At 44.1% G+C, this 9161-nt stretch overlaps 1 long non-coding RNA gene across 1 annotated transcript in view; it reads left to right on the forward strand.

The window, feature by feature from the left end:
• Window positions 1-8679, forward strand: part of LOC308586952 — a 28935-nt gene extending 20256 nt beyond the window's left edge. The window contains exons 2-3 of the long non-coding RNA XR_014008166.1: window positions 1179-1298; window positions 8292-8679. This is a non-coding gene — a long non-coding RNA (uncharacterized lncRNA). The remainder of the gene's footprint in view (window positions 1-1178; window positions 1299-8291) is intronic.
• Window positions 8680-9161: the final 482 nt, after the last annotated feature.

Genomic DNA, 9161 nt, shown 5'->3' on the forward strand with positions numbered 1-9161 from the left:
CACTGTGCTGTTTTTAAGCACTTGGATTTTATTGAGATATTATGGCTTTCATTGTTAAAATAAAAAAAATCAAAATAACACACACACACACACTTTGGACAGGGAAAACCTATTTATAAAAGGTGGGATATAAACACATAAATAAATGCAAACAAATAGCTCCTCCATGGGCACTCTGGAGAGTCAAAGGGGTGTAACGAATTTTCCATTGAGGGGAATTTTTCAGAAGCAATTTCATTCCTCAGACCCTTCAGAACGCTTACCTCATATTGTTTGAGGTGCAATTCCCTCCATAGCCTTCCGATCCCTTACTTCCAAGTGACTGTCAATTTATCATAGTTTGAAAAGGAGGTCTGATTCAGTGATAGGAAAGAAAAGGGCCAACTTGTGGCCACATCTGACCTATGAGGTGGTTTAGTTCAGGCTCACAGGCTCAGGACATTTTGCTGCCTGAGATGGAACATTAAACGTCACCCTTCCCCCAAATAGACAATCCTACAAACCCAGTGCTTTTTTGTGAAGCGACTCACCAATGTGGAGTACCATCACTTATCATTTTGCTGTTGGGTTATTGGGTTGTTCTTGTTTTTTATTTTGATTATGTATTCTGTGTTTTTATATCGTGACTTTATCCTGGGAACCACCCCGGTGGAATCTACACACATATTTAAAAAACGCTGTGAAAACGCTTTAAAAAAAAGTTTTGAAAAATACATTGAATTTTGCATAGCTCAGTTTCGCCATCTAGTGTCACATTTGTATACTGCACTTTACAACACATTTAAAACGTGTTATTTGCAGCTGTATAGCTGAGTCCCCTGAGACCTGCGGATATAGGGCGGTAAACAAATTTAATAAATAATAATGATAATTTTGTTCTGGGATGCACAGCACTTTTATCAAGATATGAGTACTAGTTTATCGTTCCTTACTCCCCTCCCCCCAAAAAAACCCCTCTCCCTGGGACTAAACAAACTACTACCACTTTTAAACGTGGAATAGCTAATCTTCCAAGAGATAGCTCAGTCGGCAGAGCCTGAGATTCTTAATCTCAGGGTTGTGGGTCGAGCCCCATGTTGGGCAAAGATTCCTGCATTGCAGGGGCTGGACTAGATGACCCACGTGGTCCCTTCCAACTCTACTATTCTATGATTCTGTGAGTATTTGCCTCCCTGCAGATCTGCAGAAAGGGTTGCCCATGAGCCACACGTAAGCTACTGAGCAAGCCGGCTCTACTGTTAGGCAGTGTGAGACAGCCACTGCAATCAGCTGATCTGTGGAGGTGTCCTAACCAAACAGTAAGTTGTTCATCGTTTTACTATCGTCGTATTTTTAATGACAGGAAAAACACACGAAAGGTACTTGTGGGGTTTCTGCCTCAGGTACCGAAACGACATGATCGGCTTGAATACTATCCACCTTGGCATGGAGGGAATATGCTATATGCTGCTCAGGCAGCAAAAAACATTGGACCAACTCTGTACAGGGTTAAAAAGCTGGCCGCAGTTCACCAAAAACCAAACTTCCTTTAGCACATGAGTCATTTTTGCATTACTCTTTGTCTGCTCAAAGGGCCATGTGTCCTGTCTTAGAGTACTCTATTTGAAGCTGTATTCTATTTGAAGTCCAGTCTGAGGCTGGTTCAAAGAGAAGACCAGGCGTATCAACAGGGAGCAGCTTGACAGCAGACTGAGACGACCGCACCCTTCCCAGCCCCCACTATGGAAAGATGCATTGCATTTATATTACAGTAAATTATTTCAACATTTGCATCAGTTTGTGTTTGTATGTGCGTGTATTAGAAGACAGTGGTACCTTGGTTCTCAAACTTAATCCGTTCCAGAATTCCGTTCCAAAACCATGGCGTGCTTTCCCATAGAAAGTAATGCAAAATGGATTAATCCATTCCAGACTTTTAAAAACAACCCCTAAAACAGCAATTTAACGTGCATTTTACTATCTAACTAGACCATTGAAAATGAAAGCAATAAACAATGTACTGCAGTCACACAATCAATCAATCAGTAGCTGCACACAGTCACAAAAAACCAAAAAAGCAAAATAAATAGCAAAAACAGACAGACCTCAGCGTAACACTCAAATGGTATTGCGGCACTCAAAACGAAAACATAACACTCAAAACGGAGCATGTTCGGCTTCCGAAAAATGTCCGCAAACCAGAACACTTACTTCCGGGTTTGCAGTGTTTGGGTTCCAAGCTGTTTGAGTGCCAAGGTGTTTGAGAACCAAGGTACCACTGTACGCAGATTTATGCAAATATCTGCACTCTTTTTCAGTGATGGATTCCCCCCCTTTTTTCCCCCTTTTTGTAAGTAGCCATCACATCCCCATTGTCCAAAAAGGATGCAAACCTAATCCCACCCTCCCACTTCATATCCCTTCTGCCCTGCCAGAGCGATATAAATTGGCCTCATAGTGAAGGAGAGAGGCACAAAGTGTGCTATCAGCGATATTTCTTAAAGTGAACTCTCTCTGACAGTGCATTGTTTGAGAGTATTTTCAGATGAGTGTGCAGGTTCGGTGTCAGCTGCTGGGTGGTGAGCTTTCCTTCGACACCCTTCCCCAAGTGTATTGCATAAATAAACAGAGTCTATTTGAACAAGACCAATGACAGCAAAATTGCTTGCTTGTCTCTAAAAAGACTCTAATAATGTGCACCAAGGGAGAAGGCCCGTGGTTTGACAGACCTTCCCCCCCCCCCATCCTCTTTCTGAAACATAAAAAAAGAGGGGGGGAAACCCACCCAATTTGATAGCAAGGAGAAGGCAGTTTAAAGTACACCCTCGGCTAATTGCATCCAAAAGAGTTATAATAAAAGAAACTATTAAATTTATGAACTTTCTCTTTGAAATATTAAACATTCGACAACTGTCATGTAGTTAAAACGCTTCTTGAACAGTATAGCGGGGAAGTTTTAGAGGAGTCCCAGAAGAAAAGGACGCTTTGCAAATCATCATTTTACAACATGGGCAATACATTATTGTGGCTCAGTCACAGCAAGCAATTTCCCAATAACAGTTTAGCAGGGGAACTTCTGCTAGAAGGGAATTACATTATGTCAGTAAGCTCTGGCAGAATCTAAAGAGTGCCATATTAATAATAATAATAATAATAATAATAATAATAATAATAATAATAATAATAATAATAATTTATTATTTATTCCCCAGCCACTCTGGGCGGCTTCCAGAAAAATATTAAAATACTGTAATACATCAAACATTACAAGCTTCCCTAAACAGGGCTGCCTTCAGATGTCTTCTAAAAGCCTGGTAGTTGTTGTTCTCTTTGACATCTGATGGGAGGGTGTCCACAGGGAGGGCGCCACTACCGAGAAGGCCCTCTGCCTGGTTCCCTGTAACTTGGCTTCTTGCAGTGAGAGAAGCGCCAGAAGGCCCTCGGTGCTGGACCTCAGTGTCCGGGTAGAACGATGGGGGTGGAGACACTCCTTCAGATATACTGGACCAAGGCAACACTGGATACAAGTGCAATAGCAATGCATGTCGACTCGAAAGTAAACCCCATTGAGTTCAGTGGGTCTTACTCCCAGGTAAGTGAAGACATCTCCACATAGGTGCATGAAGGCCTTGGCAATTTTAACTTCCAGCTTCAGCTTCGTGTTACACTGAACTTTCAAACGTGGCTTTATAAGGGGTGCAAGGAACAGCTGTGGGGCAGCTGGCCAAAAAAAACCTCCACTGTATGATTTACAGCCGATGCTGGGGTGGTGCAATTTTTCATCCAGCAGGGGCTTCCATTACACTTTGCAGCGCCATTGGGATTACAGAGGTGGGACTGTCACAGCCATCTATTGGCAAGCGCCTGTGACATCAGTCGCGAAAAACAAAATGGCAGCTACCTTCCATATCCATGTCAGGTTTAGTGTACAACACACCATCTGCACTGTACTTTGAAAGCATCATGCCACTTTGAACAGCTATGGCTTCCCCCTCCCAAAGGATGCTGGGAACTATAGCTTGTTAAGGGTGCTGGTAGCTGTTAAAGGTAAAGGTAAAGGGACCCCTGACCATTAGGTCTAGTCGTGGCCGACTCTGGAGTTGCGGCACTCATCTCGCTTTATTGGCCGAGGGAGCCAGCATACAGCTTCCGGGTCATGTGGCCAGCATGACTAAGCTGCTTCTGGCGAACCAGAGCAGCGCACAGAAACGCCGTTTACCTTCCTGCCGGAGTGGTACCTATTTATCTACTTGCACTTTGACGTGCTTTCGAACTGCTAGGTTGGCAGGAGCAGGGACCGAGCAACGGGCGCTCACCCTGTCGCGGGGATTCAAACCACCGACCTTCTGATCGGCAAGTCCTAGGCTCTGTGGTTTAACCCACAGCGCCACCCGCATCCCTCTGTTAGCTGTTAAAGGTAAAGGTAAAAGTACCCCTGCCCGTACGGGCCAGTCTTGACAGACTCTAGGGTTGTGCGGTCATCTCACTCTAGAGGCCGGGAGCCAGCGCTGTCCACAGACACTTCCGGGTCACGTGGCACACGGAAACAACGTTTACCTTTCCGCTAGTAAGCAGTCCCTATTTATCTACTTGCACCCGGGGGTGCTTTCGAACTGCTAGGTTGGCAGGCGCTGGGACCGAGCAACGGGAGCGCACCCCGCCGCGGGGATTCGAACTGCCGACCATGCGATCGGCAAGTCCTAGGCGCTGAGGTTTTACCCACAGCACCACCCGCGTCCCCTGTTAGCTGTTAGGAGACCCCTATTCTCAGAATGGTTCAACAACCAATCCCCTCTTCCCAGGGAACTCTGGGAACTGTAGCTCTCAACTGGGTGTTCTGTGGATCACCTTTTGCTCTGATTCTGTGGTAAAATGTGGGCAAAATGTGGGGCAAAAAAACTGCTCAGACACAGAGTTTTAAACTCCAGACCTGTGCCTGGAAAGTGGGGCACAACTACGTATCACATCATCAGTCCTGGATGGCCTATTTGGATGGCATTTCCAAAGGCTGCAGTACTATATCCACTTACTTGGGAGTAAGCCCCATTTTCTCTTTCCCTCTCTTTCCTATACTCCCTCTCTGCACATCCATCATCCATTTCCTCTCTTCTGGCTTGTGGAGCATACGAAATCAGGTGGAGCGCTGTGTTTTAAGAGATATTTAGTTCACTTCTCATTGATTATATGAGCGGAAAATACTGGAGTCCGGCTTTGACTTCGCGCCCTCCTCAATCAGTTTCTGCACTTCAGTGTTTAGATAAAGAGAAATTAAGATGTGAAGCTGGCCTGCTGGGTCCTAAGACGGTGCAGGAACCAACCACTGTTTTTAAGAACAACAGTTCAATTCCTGGCACAGAATCTAGTGAGTGGCTGACAAGATGGGGGATTATAGGCTGCATTATAGCTCCTGGCTGTAGGGAAGCTTACTTTGATATCACTTGAGTAAATAGCAGTCAAAAGCCAAGAGGAATGGCTGGAAATAGAAAAGAAAAGGTAAGTTATTCTTAACAGGTTAATGTTCCTCCTCTTTTATTGAGTTCATATATTTTATTTGTGATTGTTGTTGAAGTTGCCTTATTTTCCTTCTCTATTTAATGATCACCGTCACATTTACAGGGGCGCGGGTGGCCCTGTGGGTTAAACCACAGAGCCTAGGACTTGCCAATCAGAAGGTCAGCAGTTCGAATCCCTGCGACGGGGTGAGCTCCCGTTTCTCGGTCCCTGCTCCTGCCAACCTAGCAGTTCAAAAGCACGTCAGAGTACAAGTAGATAAATAGGTACCGCTCCGGCGGGAAGGTAAACGGCATTTCTGTGCTCTGTTCTGGTTCACCAGAAGTGGCTTAGTCATGCTGGCCACATGACCCGGAAGCTGTACGCCAGCTCCCTCGGCCAGTAAAGCGAGATGAGCGCCGCAACCCCAGAGTCGGCCACAACTGGACCTAATGGTCAGGGGTCCCTTTACCTTTACCTTTTTATCACATTTACACCCCAAGCAGCTCAGGGAAGTGGAGCCATCCCATTTTATCCTCACAACAATCTTTTTTGAGATAAAGGTTATGCCAAGAGACAAGGATTGGCCTAAGGTCGCCAACTGAGTTTTATTGTTGAATGGGAATTCGAACCCAGTACTCTCTTACCCAATACTCTCACCACTGCGTCGTACTTGATTGTAATGATCAAAAAGCATCCTTTGCTCTCGAGACCTTAGAAATACTCTGCAGTTTTGCATCAACTTCCAGTTCGGCAAATACAATGCAGGAGCCAGTAAATGGCATTACAAAGTTTCGTTTTCCCGAGGCTCAGTGTGGAAACTCACCAATAGGTGCAACTGCACTCCTGCAATTCTTCTTAGGTACAGTTCGTTGCTGTGCTCTGTAAGGAACTAAGCCGTGGGGGGGGGGGGAGAAAGAACACCTCAAGAGTCAGCACAGTATTGTAGCTGTACATTTGTAAATAGCTATTAACAAAGGTGTTGTTAGTCTCTGGTGCTCCTTCCCATCTCTCTCCAAAAATGAAAGATCCTTCAGAGGTTTTCCTGAACCTTCCGCTTCTCAAGAACTGAGAGGGCAAGGGCATAGTGTTATGTACTGAAGTTCTCACCCTGGGCCAGCAGGGGAATACTGTAGATAGTTATGCAAATGAAGGATCGAAAGTGACGTTCAGTGATTGGCTAGTTACAGAAAATGGTTACTGTTGCATTCTAGTGGAGCTCTATATAAGCAGGCTGGCTGAGCTCCTCAGTTCAGTTCTGTTCCAGCTTACAAATAAAGAGCTGCTTTGGAAGAATCGCTGTGTCGTCTGATATGTTCGCCCACAACTTAACACATAGCGTATGTTGAAGCAAGTCTAATAGATGGCGTGTATGAGACTAAACCTTCAGAACCACAATCTGCTAAAGTGGGACGCTCAAACCAGAAGGATGAGGTGGTTCTGCAATTGGGACAGGAGACTCGGACACAGAGACATCAGTGCCATAATGGACCTACAAAGGAGAGAGCTTGCAGGAGGGACACAGGTAACACGGAAAATGTGTAAGCTGTGTCACTGAGAAAGCTGTTAAAGCTTCATTTCCTCCTTGAGTGCAGCCATGGCCCCATCAGACTATTCCTTTTCTTCTCCTCCAGTGCTGATGCCAGGAGTCTGGTCCTCTGCATCCTTTTCACATCCTCTGCATCCTTTTCACATCCTCTGCATCCTTTTCACGACCTCACACAACAGACTTCTGTGTGTGCAGCAGAACTTCTCTTGTCACCTCCATCTCTCTGTACACCCTCATAATCAGCTTGGGGGAGGGTGCTTTGGGACCATGGGTCACCTGTTACATTTAATAATAATAATAATAATAATAATAATAATAATAATAATAATAATAATTCATACCACGCCCATCTGGCTGGGCCTCCCCAGCCACTGTGGGCGGCTTCCAACAAAATATTAAAATACCGTAATACATCAAACATTAAAAGCTTCCCTAAACAGGACTGTCTTCAGATGTCTTCTAAAAGTCTGGTAGTTGTTGTTCCTTTTGACATCTGATGGGAGGGCGTTCCACAGGGCGGGCGCCACTACCGAGAAGGCCCTCTGCCTGGTTCCCTGTAACTTGGCTTCTCGCAGTGAGGGAACCGCCAGAAGGCCCTCGGCGCTGGACCTCAGTGTCTGGGTAGAACGATGGGGGTGGAGACACTCCTTCAGATATACGTCACAGGATTAACTCATAAACGAGGGATCCATGCAATGTTGGATGATGCCTTCCAGAACAGAGTTGGTGGGTACATGAGGGAAAGAAAGGAAAAGGAAGTCCCATTGCACAGTTGAACATCCACTCATGCAGTGTTGATTAGAACCCATCAGGTCCAGAGACTTAAAAGTCTTTAATTGCACTGTTGACTATTCTAGACCATATTTATCCTTCAAGAGGGATCCTTCCTGTTTCTGTTGACAGTTCTAACACAATGAAGATTTTCATGTCCAGTTACAACACTCTCTGACAGTACTAGCAGAGTTAAAAGGTTCAGGCGTTTCCATTATAAATGCTCCTTTTAGGAGAGTGGAACTTGGCTGCTTAAAAAACATGCTTTAGGCTAAAACTCTCTCAACAAGGTCTCATTCCCAGAACACTCCTTATTTATTTACAGCATTTTTCATTATTTCAAAAAATCTCTCCAAGCACTTTTAACAATCAAGATTAGAAGTTTCCAACCTTCCAGTGGGTAGCAAGTCACAAGGTGGGGCTTCCAAAGAGCAAAGATTCCTTCCCTCCATTACAGTTTTGGAATTTTAAAAAATGGCTTTTATTTGCTTTGCTCTCACAGATTACAGTTTATGATGATTTGGTGAGCCTGACATGGATAAGCAGTTCTTTCAAATTACCTGTATCTGCGTTTTCCAAATATTGGATTGCAACCCACAATGTGGTCACGAAGGAGTACAGCTGGCTCAACATTCTGCAAGAATGTTAAGTCTTTGGGAAAATATCAATAACCCAGTCAATACTAAAGTGGTCTTTATGATAACTAGATAAGAATACATGACACGCAGAACCAAATGCCAATGGGATAGTCTGCCCTCAAGAAATATGTCAGAGCCAAAGAACCAAATAAAGAGGTGAAATATTTGGGTTATCATTTTTATTCCAACCCAATGCAATCTTCAATCAACTTTTGCAGGTGTTGGTAATATTTCAGTTTGAACAGGGTGCCGGTGATCTTTGGGTCTATTGTGTCATGTATTCTTCACCGGACGGATCTCATTCACACTTAAAATTCTGGAAAACATTGCCCTGTTGAATGTTATCCCTGGGTTTAAAATGAAACAGAATGGGCTTTCATGTAGATTGTAGAGAATAATGTTTTGTGAAGACCCAAAACCCTGTATTCAGTTACTTGGATGACTAGTTCTTTGCAGAAGAATGGGTAGGGGGTGCAAGACAAAATTGGTGATATCTGCACAATAACAACTTTGCTATTGATATCAATGAAGCACATTCACTGTTCTCTTTTAGGTGCCTGCTAAAAACATGATTGTTTAGACAAGTCTATCCAGATTGCTTGGAAAGTTGAGGTAATTTAAATCTGTTTTAGTATTTTAACTTTTGTATACAAAAGACATAAATTTTAAAGTATGGCTGTAAATTTCCCCTGCTTTTATTGTTTAATTATTTTTTTTGTAAATCGCTTTAATAG

The sequence above is a fragment of the Podarcis bocagei genome (genome assembly GCF_964188305.1).
Source record: "Podarcis bocagei genome assembly, chromosome: 5".
Lineage (NCBI taxonomy): Eukaryota > Metazoa > Chordata > Lepidosauria > Squamata > Lacertidae > Podarcis > Podarcis bocagei.